This window comes from Lytechinus variegatus, chromosome 1 (assembly GCF_018143015.1).
Source record: "Lytechinus variegatus isolate NC3 chromosome 1, Lvar_3.0, whole genome shotgun sequence".
Taxonomy (NCBI): Eukaryota; Metazoa; Echinodermata; class Echinoidea; order Temnopleuroida; family Toxopneustidae; genus Lytechinus; species Lytechinus variegatus.
The window spans coordinates 4328773-4345666 of NC_054740.1; positions in this window are offsets into that span (position 1 = coordinate 4328773).

Consider the following 16894-nt stretch of genomic DNA (forward strand, 5'->3'; position numbering starts at 1 on the left):
GTTTCGATTGATCCGATCAATCGCAACTATGGAAAGCCAGCAAAATCAGAAATGTATGTTTGTTCAAAAAGATTTCTAGATATGAATGTATATCTGTAAAGTCCTTAATTTCTTAACAATTTTGTGTGATTTCCTTTGTTTACAAAGGACATTGTGCAAATTTTTCATAGAAAAAATTATGACACTGATGAATTTCCATAGAGTTACTATTGATCGGATTAATGGTAACTCTTTGTACAACAGGGCCCATTTACATTTGACACACTGACCTTGCCTTTAAAACGAATGGCGGTCGGTAGTAATTAAAATTGGTGATGGGTTTGAATATGGCGTTCCTCAGGGTTTTGTAATGGGACCTATAGTTTTTTCTCTGTATTTATTACCACTTGGGGACACTTTAAGGCAGAATAATGTTGAATTTGATTTTTTTAGTTCCCAAATCTCCAACTAGTTTTCACAATTCTATTGTATTCAGGAAATCAATGTATCAATGATAAGAAATAAAGTTAAGCCTACTCTTGAATGAACAAAAAGTCCTAGACATAGACACTATTTACCTGCCCATGTTCATTTGTTAATTGGTAATTCTGAACCTGCTGAATCTGTTAGAATTCTAGGTGTTGAACTTAATTCGTCATTAACGAGTAAACAAGTAAAGTTGCTTTGTAAAACCCAAAACTCCCATATATACAAACATGGAGCTACCATGATACAATATAATGGCCTGAAAGATATTGACGGATGATGCTTGCCATCATGCTGTTCAATCACAGGGGTTCAGGCGCCTAGATATAGTCAAAAGAGCACATTCAGAATCGAGCAGTCGGTACCATTACAACAGCCAGAAAGTATTATCATGTTTCCTTTGTTCAAAGAGCTTCACTTGCTACTGGTCAAAAACAGAATCATAGAAAAATTGCTTTGTTTACTTGTCGATTAATAACTTGACACCACAATACATTTCATGCTGGGTTTTTTCCATACCCTTTTCTATCCCCAACTTGGGTAAACAGTGCACAAGTTTCACTGGTCCCAGTATTCAAAATCAGTTCATGTCCTTCTGTACAATTATTTTTTGAATTTTATGTATAACACCCACTTTATATATTGTAAGCACTTGAAGAGTAGAATTATTCATTTTTATAATAATAAATGAAATAACATAGCCTAGGATTTGTATAGTGCTCCTATATTACCCTGGCTGAAGCTAGTCTACCGCATCCGATGCTCACAACTTCAAGTATCCATTTACCTCACCTGGGTTGCAGTACAATATGGATAATTTTCTTGCTTTTAAAAGGAAAACACACCCCGGCTGGGAATCGAACCCATGTCCCTCAGATTGAAAGAAAGAGGCTTAACCACTAAACGAAGACGCCCCACAATGTTAAAGGAGAATGAAACCATTGGAACAAGATAGCTTGTGTGAAAACAGAAAAATCAAAGAAACAGATCAACGAAAGTTTGAGAAAAATCGGACAAATAATGAGAAAGTTATGAGCATTTGAATATTGCGATCACTAACTTGCTATGGAGATAGCAAATTGGCAATGCGACAAAGATGTGTGATGTCACTTGTGAACAACTCTCCCCATTACTTTATTATATATTTCACTAGAATTGCCTCTATTATCTCATCTATCCAAAAATCATGTGTTCTGTCTACATGATGGCATGTAGTGCATATTTTTTAAGAATACATCATGGATAAAGAGTTTGTATCATCATAAGAAAAAGCAAAAAGAGACATTTTGAGGCTATTTTATAGTCCTCCAAAGGGAAAGTTGTTCATTAGTGACATCACACATCCTTGTCGCATTGCCAATGCGAGGATATCCATAGCATTAGTGATTGCAATATTCAAATGCTCATAACTTTCTCATTATTTGTCCGATTTTTCTCAAACTTTCTTTATTCTTATTCTTTGATTTTTCTGTTTCTACACAAGCCTATTTGTTCCAAAGGTTTCATTCCCCTTTAAGCTATATTGGAAAGTGCTTTGAACATGTTTACATGAAGAACTTGCTATAAATGTTAAAATGTATGGCCCGTATTCTGAACTCAGGTTTAAAGTTGTGGTTTAAGTACGGACAGCCAATTGTTACATAATCACTAACAGTAGATATATCACACTTTCAGCTCATTCGGCTCTCATATCATTCATAATTGTGTAAGAAGTATAAGTAGATGATTGTCTTCACCATCGATGAATCAGGAAAGAGCACAGTAAACATAAGAAACATACAACTTAATAAAAAAAATTGATACTTTTGGCTTCCCATACTTAAACCACAACTTTAAACCTGTGTTTAAGTTAAACCCGACTTTAGAATACGGGCCTATGTATTTATTTTAAAGGACAAGTCCACCCCAACACAAAATTAAGTTTAATAAAAAGAGAAAAATCCAACAAACACAACACTGAAAATTTCATCAAAATCAGATGTAAAACATAAAAGTTATATTTTATATTTTCGCTTAATTTTACAAAAAACAGATACTGGCATTTTCTGGTCGGTATGCAAATGAGAAGACCGATGATGTCATCCACTCACTATGTCTTTTGCATTTTATTATGTGAAATATGAATTTTTCCTATTTTCTCCTCATTCTCATGTCTAATACAAAGTTTTATTCCTCCATGAACACATGTAATTAGCATTGTTTAATACTATATGGTTCAGTCAAGTTGGCCCTTATTGTCAAATCTGTATAAAATGAAATATTGTACAATTAAAATAATAATAAAAAACAAAAGAAATAGTGAGGGACATCATCGACTGTCTCATTTGCGTATTACTGAGTTGTGCATATCACTGTTATGTGAAAAATAAGCAAAATTAAAAATGCCACAACTTTCTTCTTTTACATGAAATTTTCAGCGTTATGCTAGTATGATTTTTCTTTATTTATTCAAATCAACATTTATCGGGGTTGGACTTGACCTTTAATAGAAAGCTGTTAAAGATAATAGATATAACTCTAAAGTTTATTTGGCAAATTGACATAATCCTGGCCTTCTATTACATACAACTGACCGTTTGAGGATACAAGGTAAAATTCTTCCATGTTTTAATGTAGACTCAATGTGGGACTTTCATGAAAAACCCATTCATTTAATAATAGAATCCTGAGGAGTTTTTTTTCACCTCAAAAGACCCTTAACCTTCACCTTGTGACATGATATATAATTAACTTGAAAATTAATAAACCTAAGTAAAGTTTTTGATGTTGATACCATAGTACAGTCAAAGTTCATTGACCAGAACTTTAACCTGAAACTCCTGCACAATGATCAGTGATAGTTGAATACCTATATGCACTCTCAAAGTTTTGCCTTATCAGAAACTTGATGAGATTCAATGATGATAATACAACATGGCCAAATCTTGGCGATCGTAAAAGACCTAAGACCTTGATCATATGACCTGAAACTTGAACTTTATGATTAATGATAATGTTTATGTCGATTGGACTTTATTATAAATTGCAAATGGCCCGAGGGAGTAGTTTTACATTAACAAGCATATGGATGTTGAGCACCCTAACATTAGGGGGAAATGAAAGGAAAATCAGAAGTTTTTATCAACTTTTTATTTTTTGAGAAAAATCAGCTGTTACCATGGCAATGGGGGGGTGCAACATTCATATTTATAGTAAATGCAAGTCTTACCAAGGCAATGAACTCATGCAGACCACTAACCGTATGTTTTGTTCAATATCAAACGAATGGTTCAAAATTTACGCAAGTAGATTGTGATTTTTATGGTATTTTCCATTATTATCTCGGTTGCCATGGCAATGGCTTAAGATGGTATTTATACATTCAGCAACTTGCATATATAGATATAGCATCTTGTAATTAGAGGAAATGAAAGAAAATTCAGATTCTGTAAAATTTTCTATCAAATGGATACTTTTCTGAGAAAAATAAGGTGTTACCATGGCAACGGCCAATTTGCAATATTCCTATTTATCTTTAAATTCAAACATTGTCAAGGCAACATCAATTCCTATCATTCCAATAAACTCCTGCAGAATACTTACTGTAGTTTTTGTTCTAAATGATTGGGAAAAAACCCAACGCATGTAGATTAGGTCGCTGTTATTGTATTTCTCGCCATTACCTTTTTTACCGTGTTATTCCTTTTTTTACCAAATAAGGTATTATTTGGTTGCCATGGCAATGTAATGAGAGTGTATTTATACATTTAGCAAAATCACTCCTATGTTTAACACCGTAAACGCATGGAAAATGAAACCAAAAAAAACCCACAGATTCTACAACTATAAATCAAATTTTTTACTTTTCTGGAAGAAAAATGAGCCGTTACCATGGCAACGGGCCAGTTGGAACTATTTTGATGATCTTAAATATTTCTTAATTTCATTTGTATTTAATCGGAACCTTGATTTCAATCTATTTGCTAATTTTTATCATGTTTATCTACCATTTACAGGGGTACACATGCTATTTTTGAGAAATTAATCCGTTGCCATGGCAACGGTCAAAGACGGCATTTATAAATTTGGCAACAAGCAGATTCATGTTCAGCACCCTCAAAATAGGGGAAATAGCACAAAAAATCAGATTCTACAGAAAATTTTTGGTAACCTTTAATATTATGACGAGGAGCTGTGTACTAAATGCGCTAATTAACTTATGAGCAATATTTTACATATTAATATATATTCCTTTGTCATTTTATATCAAGAATGCCTGAAAACATGAATAGTACAGCTATCCTATGATTTCCTATGACTAAGAATTCACTTATGACATCACATTTACCTTTTTACCAATGTAATTTTCGTAATTAGCATAATGCGCTAATTAACATATTTGTGCAATATATATATATATATATATATATATATATATATATATATTATATTGAGAAAGCCTGAAAACAAACAATTACAGCTATCCAATGGTTTTCTATGATGAAGAATTCTTTTTTGGCATTATTTTCCCCGTTTAACAAATGTTATTGTGTAATTAGAGAAATCAGTATTCTGCGCTAATTAACATAATTAACAATATAATATATATACATATATATATCTATACATATATATATATATATATATATATATATATATATATATATATATATATATATATATATATATACACACATATATATACATACATACATATATATATATATATGTATGTATATGTATTTATATACATATACATACACATACACATATATATATGTGTGTATGTGTGCATATGTATGTATATATATATGTATTTATGTTTATATGTGCATGTATTTTGTATATGTATGTATATGTATTTGCATATATTGTATACGTAAAACGTCATTGTTACGTATTTTATCACATCAGTATTATATGTACATGTATATGTCCTCCCGCTGTACTATTGATTTTGTTTCGTTCATTTTTGTATAGAACCCATGAAGAAGGCCTAAGGCCGAAAGCTCGGGGATTAAAATTGTGGTCTATCAGCAACGTCAAATCGTCTTGTAATTTTTTCGCCTATAAGTAGTTGGTACAAGACACAGTCGTCATGTTAAAGAGTGGATGCCTGCTTACATTTGTAATAATTCTTCACTACTCGAATCCTGGGCTGGCCCCGTCACCCCGCTGGATCCATGACACTGGCCTTGACGGCTGGACCACTAAACACAAGCCTGAACGGAACGTGTCATCTACTACACAGGGAACAACAATGGGCACCAACAATGAGCCTTCAATCTTCAATTCTCTCCAATACAACGCAGACAAAAAGCTACGCTATAAACTCCATCTGAAATACCTCGACAGATATCAAGAAAAGGATATTGTCCCCAGGGGTCTGTTGTTAAAAAAATCTTTCGGATTTGAGAACAATGATAGGATCGATGCCGATTGGTCTACGACGCTCTGGAACGCCGCTCGACAACTACGGGACCTAACCGTCGAAGCAGTAAGACAAAAATACGACATTATATCCAAAGAAACAATTAAACTCCGTTTTAAACTGAGGGAACAATGCACGAGTGACATATACCACAGAACAATCAACCGAATCAACTTTGACTGCGCACAGAATGAAAGACACCTTACTGAAAAGAAAGAAGAGAAATTGAAACATGACGAAATAAATTGTAAGTACGTCAAAGAACTAATCGCCGTTAATTCCTCACAACCCAGCCCCATCAACAGTGGGCACAGAAATAAACATAAGGGTAGAAGATTTAGATAGAAACAATACTTAAGACGCAGACGAGCTGCGAAAAGAATTGTAAATGGAGATGCGCCCCTTGCACAAAAGGAAAGATCCAAAGTCCCGATCGTCAACCTATCCAATTACACACTATCGGAATCAGAAACAAAACTCTTATCCAAGGGACTCAAATTTTTCCCCACACCCCCTCGGGTAGACACCCTTGACATCAAAAAGGACATGGACGGCCTAAAAAGACGTATGATGCTAAAAGTCCATTATACTGACAAACGAAATGACCAAAATGATCAAAATCATTCGCCTAAAACCCCCAGCAAATCAGACGATAATGATACCAAGCAGCCCAAACTCATCAGGCCCCCAAACACCTGGACCCCTTCTGTGCACGAGCCGCATCTCCATATTTTTCTCGACACTGTCTTAAAGGATGTAGAGAAAGAAACCCACAAATACAACACAAAGAGACATTATGACAACCTGACGCGAGATGAAAGAATGGCGCTCAGGAAATTAAGAGCTAACAAAGATATCATCATAAAACCAGCCGATAAGGGCTCATCTGTTGTCATAATGTCTACAAAAGACTATATTGCTGAAGGTCTTAGACAACTTTCAGACCAATCTACCTATGTCCGGCTTGATGAAGACCCCACTCCCCATCACATAGAACAGGTTAAAAGGGCAGTTAAAGACCTGGAAATAGATACCCAAACAAAGAAAGTCCTAGCCCCAAAGGATGCTACATGTCCCAACCTATATTTCCTCCCTACAATTCACAAGCCGGGCAATCCCGGGCGCCCTTTTGTATCAGGGTGTTCATGCCCCACTGCACAAATATCTAGACTTGTCGATTTTTACCTCAGACCCTTCGTAGAACAACTACCATCACACCTCAAAGACACCACACACTTCCTTAATCACGTATCTACCATCAATAGAGAATCCCAAATCAGTCCCAGAACGATCCTAGTAACCGCAGACGTAAAATCCCTATACACCAATATTCCACATAAAGAAGGTATACTAGCGTGCAAGGAAGCCCTTGACAAAAGGAAAGAACAACACCCCCCTACAAACCAACTCATTAGACTGCTCGAGCTAATACTTACCCTTAATAATTTCAAATTCAATGACACACACTACATTCAAATAGAAGGGACGGCAATGGGCACACCTGTTGCCCCCACATACGCCAATATCTTCATGGGCAAACTTGAACAACAAATAATATCAAATTCCCATAGCACTGTACTCAAAACATCCTGGAAACGATACATAGATGATATTTTCTTTCTCTGGTCAGGATCACCAAGAACTCTCAATAAACTTCAAACAACAATGAACACTTTCCACCCGACGATCAAATTCACATTTGAATCCTCAAACAACAATGCACACTTCCTGGATGTCTCCTTACAACTCTCTAATGCCCAAATACACACCGAACTGTTCACAAAACCCACTGACACCCACACATATCTGCTCCCATCATGATCATCATGCCATCCAAAACACACATTCAAAAGCATCACATACAGCCAGGCCTTACGCGTAAGAAGAATATGCTCAGACAACACAAGGACAGAACACCACATGCAACAACTGGAACATCACTTCATAGATAGGAATTATGATAAACACATGGTAAGACAACAAATTGAACGGGCCGCTGACAAACCCAGGTCTGATCTACTCCAATACAGACCCCCCAACACATCCGACCCAACCAAGATCTTCTTCCCAATTACATACTCCCCACCTACTGCCTCCATCCCCCGAAATCTACACAAACACCTTCCCATTCTACACCAGTCAAACAAAATGAAAGACATATTCCCTCAACCCCCTACAACATCCTTCCTTCGAGGACGCACTCTGAAAGATTTACTAGTACGGGCACGAGACCCATCCCAGCTCCCCCAACAAACCCGTGACACCTCTAATGCCGGGTTTTTCAAATGCCCATCGCCCAGATGTGTTCTCCACAAACATATCATAGAAACAAAGCAATTCAGGAGCACAGTCACAGGACAAGAATACACTATAAGATCCAACATAAACTGCAAATCCCGCTGGGCAATATACCTCATCACATGTTCACAGTGTGGTAAACAATATGTAGGAAAAACAGAAACAACAATATACACACGCTTCAACAACACTCGATCAGAAATAAGAAACTACCACACCCCACAACACAAAACATTGCCGTACACAACACACTTCAATCTCCCAAACCACTCAGTAGAAAATGCAATGATAACCGGTATCGAACTCATAAACAACGAATCACACAACACTATCCTCCATAGAGAATCATTCTGGATACACAAACTCAAAACACTTCACCCACACGGTATAAATGTTGAGGAATAGAGAGGTCCTGTCCCAATTTACCATTTACGATACTAAGTTATACTTTGATTCTCATCAAACCTATTTGGTATACGATAATGACAAGACATTGTTATCATCGATATTTTTATGAACATATGTATATATATGTATATATATTATATATATATATATATATATATATATATAATATATATATATATATATATATATATATGAATATACTTTATGAACATATATATATTTTTTGTGAACATATATATTTCAATTAATGTACTGCATTACAATTTATAACCGTACCTAGTCATTTACTTGTATAAATTATAATTAGTCTTTATAATGTACCCTCTCGAATTTATCGGTGTGATAACAATGTATTGTTTAATACTCCACCCTGACCATATACCTTTACCGTTTCACTTGAATGAACCTAAGTCACGCATTTTCTACATCACACCAGAAACCGAACGCACGACACTGCACACCTCCGAGTAAGCTCGAAAGACCCCAAAGACCCAGGTAAAATTACCCCACATTAGATACATACATATTTATTTCTATATATTCGTCATGTTTGTACATCATATGTGTATGTGTGCATATGTATGTATATATATATATGTATTTATGTTTATATGTGCATGTATTTTGTATATGTATGTATATGTATTTGCATATATTGTATACGTAAAACGTCATTGTTACGTATTTTATCACATCAGTATTATATGTACATGTATATGTCCATCTGTTCCTCCTGTACTATTGATTTTGTTTCGTTCATTTTTGTATAGAACCCATGAAGAAGGCCTAAGGCCGAAAGCTCGGGTATTAAAATTGTGGTCTATCAGCAACGTCAAATCGTCTTGTAATTTTTCGCCTATATATATATATATATATATATTTCTTTGTCATTTTATATTAAAATATGCCTGAAAACATGAATAATACAGCTATTTCATACTTTTCTATGACAAGGAATTAATATGATATCGTATTTCACTTTAAATAATGTTACTGGTGTAATTAGCTTAATAATTATTTTATTGGCATAGTGAGCTAATCAAAGTGGAACGCATCTGGCAGTCTCGCCTGCATTACGCGATTTTATACAGCAGCAGTTTTGACTTTGAAAACAGCTATTGCATAAAATATTCACGTGAGAACAATTCATAAAAAGATGTCCATTGATCCAAAATGGCCTTAGACCATGATCAAGTGACCTAACATGTGTGCAAAACAATCCTTCATCCTTGATTAACCATATGTTTATGTTTCATGAACTAGATCCATAAACTTTCTAAGATATGATGCCAAGTCAAAAAATACCCCTAACATGGCCAAAGTTCATTGAACTTATATTACCTTTGATATTGGTCATTTGACCTGACATGCGCACAGGATATACAGGGACAGGCCTACATGGTTGCATTTATGTCCAAGTTTCATTAACTACATCTGGATCCATAAACTTTTAAAGTTATGACAATTCCACAAATACCCCCAACCTGGCCAAAGTTCATTGACGCTAAGTGACCTTTAACCTAGGTCATGTGACCTGAAACTCAAACAGAATATTCAGTATTTACTTGAATACCCTTATGTTTAAGTTTCGTGAACTAGGTCCATACACTTTCTAGGTTATGGCGACATTTCATGATTTCAAAAACTTATCCTTGGTTAATATTTTAATATGTATTCCCCCAACAAGATCTTAGTTCATTGGCCGTAAATGACCATTGACCTTATTCAGATATTCAGTACTACTTGATTAATTTTATGTCCCAGTTTCATGAACTAGGTTCATATACTTTCTAAGTTATGATGACATTGACATTGCTTGGTTTATATGATATCAATGTTGACGACGCTGCCGTCGCCGCCGCCGTCGGAAAAAACGGCGCCTATAGTTTCCCTCTGCTATGCAGGCGAGACAATAACTACAGTGACAACGAAATATATGTATTGCACCTGTATTTTAATTATTACTAGCCATATATAGGATAGCTGTATTTTTCATGTTTTCAGGCACACTCGATATAAACTAACATAGAAAAAATAAAAAAATGAAAATCCATAATTTATTATTCGAAATAGACATGAAATGAAATACTCCGAAAATTTGCTTTGCCCAATTTATTAATCGTGGGCCCGGCAGCCGCTGAGCAGGGCCAGATCGTTGAACGTCAAACAGGGTAGCAGCAACTCCCATCTTTTAACGTATTTTGGTCTGACGCGGCCGGGGTTTAAACCACCGACCTCCCGATTGTGAGACGGACGCTCAACCAACTGAGCCAACACACCGGTCATAGGAATATATACCTGATATATTGCACATAGATGTTATATGCATTGGGCCAGTAATTATAATTAAGACATTGGTTAATATGGAAAATTACTGTCATAAATGAATTCATCAACATAGAAAACATTAGAAGAGCTGTATTATATATTTTTTCAGGCTGATGTAGACAGTACTTTGACACAGGAATCTATTTATTGCAAATATATATTAATTAGCGCATTATGCTAATTAAGCTAATTATAACAATAACATTGTTTAAAGGAAAAAGAATTCCTCATCATCAAAAAACTATAGGATAGCTGTATTATTTATGTTTTGGGGAATTCTCACTCAGCATAAAATGACAAAGAAATATATATATTGCACATATATGTTAATTACCGCATTATACTAATTACGACAATTACATTGGTTAAAAGGGGAAAAATAAAGTCAGAAATTAATTCCTCGTCGTGATAGAAAACCATGGGTTAGCTTTATTATTCATGTATTCGGGCATTTTCGTTATAAAATGACAAAGGAATATATGTATTGCACATATATGTTAATTAGCGCATTATGCTAATTATACTAATTACGACAATTACATTGGCAAAAAGAGGAAAAAATAACGTCAGAAATTAATTCCTCGTGATAGAAAAACCATGGGATAGCTGTTTTATTTATGTGTTTTGCATTTTCGATATAAAATGACAAAGGAAAGTATATATTGCACATGTATAATGGTAATTAGCGTATTATGCTGATTATGCTAATTACGACAATTACATTGGTAAGAAGGGAAAAATAATGTCATAAATGAATTCCTCGCCATATAAAACAAGCATAGGGTAGCTGTATTAATCATGTTTTCGGACATTCTCGATATGAAATGACAAAGAAATATATATTTTTATATGTATTACACATATACATGTATATGTGTTAATTAGTGCATTATGCTAATTATGTTAATTACAGCAATTACATTGGTTAAAATTGAAAAATAATGTCATACATGAATTCCTCGCTATAGAAAACCCTAAAAGGGATGCATTATCTACATATTGGGCATTTTTTGGATAGACATCCACAAATACGTATATCTTACACTTATGCTAATTAGCTCATTATGCTAATTAGGCTGATTACGATAATTGCATAACTTAAATATTTAAATTATTGCTATAAATCGATTCCTTGTCACAGGACCTCTTAGTAAAATGACATTATTTGTGTTTTTTATCTTTCTGGTTTAAGAGAAGTAGCATATTACATATCGTAATATGCTAATTAGATGATTAGGCTAATTAACAAAATTGCTCAAGGTTGCCAAGGTGGCAACCAAGCTGAATTTACTTCAATACCATCTAAAACGCAAATCAACAAAAAAACCTTGTATTTTACAACTTTTCCAGGTATAAAAATATCTACTGGACTACGAGCAAGTGTAGGGAAGGTCATCATGGTTAATACACATAATCTAGATGGAATTTTCGAGGAAAGTATTACGTATTTGTTCCTTGAATATTTAAACATGTCGGATGCTTATTTGCATAATATGTAAATAACACTTCAGATATTAACTAATTAGTAATGTATTTGCCATTCTTAGTGATCACATCATATTGATCTAGACTGAAATGTTTTCATAACTGTTTTTGTGAGAATTTTTTTTTCCATACAAAGATGCTCATATATTAAGCAAATGAGGCAGATTTTTTTATGACTTTTATTTAGAAAATTAATAAATTTGTAAAACTTATCATGGGCTTCAGTTCAATTCGTATTGTTTTCTGCACTTGATTTCCAATATTTGGATTATTTTCCTTTTTTGTATTTTATTATGGCTCATTTGCATGAAATGGCTAATTTGCATAAAATGCAAATTTTGTGATTTTCCTATATGCTTGTATATTCAAGGACTCATATGGTGCTTAGGAAATTAGGAAACCTGCCGGAAAGGTATTGTCATATTCCAATTTCAACAGATAATCTGCTTGCAATTATTGAGGGATGTATCACCAGTGTGTTTTCTTGAATATTCATTACATACTTATATTTGCATGATATGTAAATTACACTACAGACACTAAGCTGAATACAAATGTATTCAACGTCCTTAGTGATAGCAGCATGTCAATTTCAACATTAATGAAATTCTCAAGCAGTTAATGAGAAAATTCATAATACCTTGACATTTTTACATATAAATATGTTTATTTGCATATTATGCAAATGAGGTAGATATTTTTTTTTTTTTGACAAAAAACATTGAATACAGTCATTTATCATGAATTTTCGCTCAAATTAAATTGTTTTGTAAACTCAGTTTGTAATCTTTGGGCTATTTTCCTTATTTTTCTAACTTTTTATGGCTAATTTGCATAATATGCAAATTTCATAAATTTACACTGCTTGAATTTCTTGGGACTTTAAGTATGTTTTTTAGGGAACCTTCCTTGAAAGCATTGCAGTGGAATATCTCGTGTTGCAATTAGTGGTGGGTCAAACCCTATATTGACTGGACTATGTTGACTGGAGCGTTGTGGCCCATTGGATAAGTCTTCTGACTTTGAAACAGAGGGTCGTGGGTTCGAATCCCAGCCATGGTGTAATTTCCTTCAGCAAGAAATTTATCCACATTGTGCTGCACTCGACCCAGGTGAGGTGAATGGGTACCCGGCAGGATTAATTCCTTGAATGCCGGGGTAATAATAATAATAACAACGCGCCTCGGAATAGAATATTTCTAGATAGATGGCGCTATATAAATGCCTATTATTATTATTATTATTAGTTTCTGCTTTGCAGAAAAGTCACTTTTATTTTTTTGCAACTCGTGGGAGACGAAAAGGTAGGATTTTCTCTATCAGCTTCATTTGAAGACGCGCTCGCAAACTGAAGCCTACCCCCGTCAGGGGCTCCCGAAATTACCCAACCCTTTTCCGTATTAATACCTTTTTTATTAAAAAAATCTGCAGATTTGGAGCCCGCATTGACGCACAGAGATGTTTCTCCTAAATAGCAAACCACTTTCATTGTCTTAAAGCCCCTTGGGTGCAAAAAAAATGTGTTTTCTCTATCTGCTACATTATAACGAAGTGCTGGCATATCGAAGCCTTACCCCGTCAAGGCACGGCAAAAGTCACCCAACCTCTATTTTGTATATTGCCTATTTCTAGGAAAGTTCGCCATTTTGGAGCCTCATTGACACAAACGGCGTTTCTGCTTAATTTGCAGAAAATCATTTATTTTTTTGTAACTCATGGGAGATAAAAAGGTAGGATTTTCTCCATCAACTTTATTTGAAGACGTGCTCGCACACAGAAACCTATCCCCGTCAGAGGCTGCCGAATCCCCCCCCCCCCCCTATCCTCTTGCCTATTTTCCCACTTTATCAGTTTATTGAATTATTCGCAGTTTTTTACCCCCTCGATCAGGCAAAATAGCTTTTGTGCTATATGATGAAGCCAAATTAATTTTTTGAAGCAAAAAAAGATGAAAGAATGGGCTTTCTTCTATCAGCTACATGCACAAAACGTGCTGGCATATCACAGCTACTCAATTCAGGGGCTGCTGAAGTCACCCCACCTTTTTGCCATTTTCCCTCTTTATTGGAAAATTCGCAGTGTTTAGCCCCATTGATGCAAAAAGGGTATTTCTGCTATGAAGTTAAACCACTTTTATTATTTCAATTCCCCTGGGCCTGGGGATTAAAAAGAGCAGGCTTTTTAGATAAAGGAGGGCTGGCACATCAACGCCTACCCTCTTCAGGGGCTGCCGAATATTAAATCACCCCATCCTGTTTGTCCATTTTGTCGAATTATTAAAACAAAAATCGTCATTTTCGAGTCATAATTGAGGCAAAGGGCGTTTCTGATATAATAATAAAGTCACTTTTATCTTTTAAACCACCTGGAAATGAAAAACCGCTTATATATATATACACTCAGCAAAAAAAAATCTTGGACACTTTAAAAAGTTAAAATATTCCATATAGATATTTGATTAAGGCAATTTATTGTATGTCAACATGACCAGACAATTAATATTCCTCTTCCAGTATGACATGAAATTTTCATGTGAACAGTCATGCATGGGAGGTTAAATGCTTTAAACAATAGCAATGTCAGTAAAAGAAAATTGCAAGAAATGGATCAGTCAGTGCATGGCTGGTTACATGCATTAAGCAATAGCAATGTCAGTAAAAGAAATTGCAAGGTACCGATCAGCCATTCTTTAATTCAGTTGTGAAAGTTTATGTGGCACCAATATCCATTTAACGATGAAAGCCACAGAACTTCATATGTACACAGAGCTTTCATATGAATTATATCCTAACATGCATGTCTTGCAGTGCCGTTTGTGTACTCAGGGATATTCCCCTCCTAGCATACCGTCGCCCACCGAATCTGAAGAGAATACTGAAATAATATTCTTGGAACATCAATCTTATTTTCAAATTTATGGGTTAAAGAATATTGGCAAGGTTAAGTTGCAAATCTATATTACTATCCATCATATAATAAACTTGTAAACAAAAAATATTTGTATAGCGTAATGGTAGTAGGTATTAAGACAATGAGCAAATAAATTCAGTGGTGATATAATTTACAAATAAAAATAATTAATGTAGGCTTTGTGAAATTTCTTACTGACTTACATTCATATCAATTCAGTAGAAATTATGGAAAATCGATGTGCAAATACAATTGCCAAAGTATAAGTACAATACAAAACAAATTGTTTCGGTTGAGTATATTTTGATAGACTAGTTCGACCTTAGAAAAACGGAAGAATAAAAAACACTTCACAAAAAATAACTATTTTCAAAGTGTAGAAAAAGATCATCCTAAAAAATTTACATGTATATCAGTTTATCATGTGCAACAGTCCTCTATTGCAACTGTCATGGAGATGTAGTACGATGGAGATGAAGTACGATTCCACGACTGTATCACAGAATTGTGATATCCATATTGAAAATATGTGTACTAGAAATGCACATGACATGGACTATAACGGCCCCATAAAAACAAAACTTATGAAGCGAAAGGCATGGAAAACAGAGAGCTCCATTTATTGGTAGATATGAATTTCAAAAAAGGAGAAAATCTGTTTTTAGCGGAAAAGTTAGCACGCCTGTGAATGTGACAATGCTACTCAATTATTTATTACACTATAAAATACTGCATATAAGCATTTTCTTTATCTTTGTGTCTAAGCTTGGATAATAAATGAAAATAAATCCAAGGATTTATTAACGCATTGATATAAAGTACGAAAAGCAGCAGACCAAGTACACAGCTGCGAACATTGGGAAGATAAAATCCAGATTTCCTGGAGGTATGATTTGTAAGGGAGCCGCAGAACGTTGTCCCACGGATGGGAGTTTTGGGTAGCAAAATACATTAAGAAACAACATTTGATAGTAAATGACAGCTGTCTAAACCATCATCATCAAAACTTTTTGCAGATACATGTAGATTAAATGCACATTGTAGAGATTTCATAAATGGTCATTGACTAAATATATACTTCAGGCGATTACAGTAAATTTTTCAAATAATTCATGAAAGAATGCATTTAACATGAAAATACCTTTATTGTCCGGAGGGGGAAGGGGCTGCTGTAGTACCTAGTGGTAAACATTGTAAATGAGCTTGCCTGGCCCTGTAAAGACGTATATGTGGCCTGTTTAAAGTCTCTGTCACACAGCCCATTATGCTTGAAAATTATCTTTATACTTCGAAAAGTATTTTGTCGTCTTGGTCTTGGATGACTCCATCTCCATGGTCACTGACGATCCGATTGTAGTGTGGATGAATCAGGACGGGACGTGCTTCGCACAGCTCAGCCAGCCAGTGCCAGGCCAGGCTAGCTCACTCACGAAAGAAAGAGAATATGTTTGAATCCGATCAAACCGAGTGAAAATAGGCGAAAAAATCTCCATTTTGCTTCTGTTCTTCAGGATTGTCAATTAAAGTAATCCACTTGTTAATCCCACAGATTCAGCTCAAATAAAGCACAAAAGCTTACGAAAAATGCTG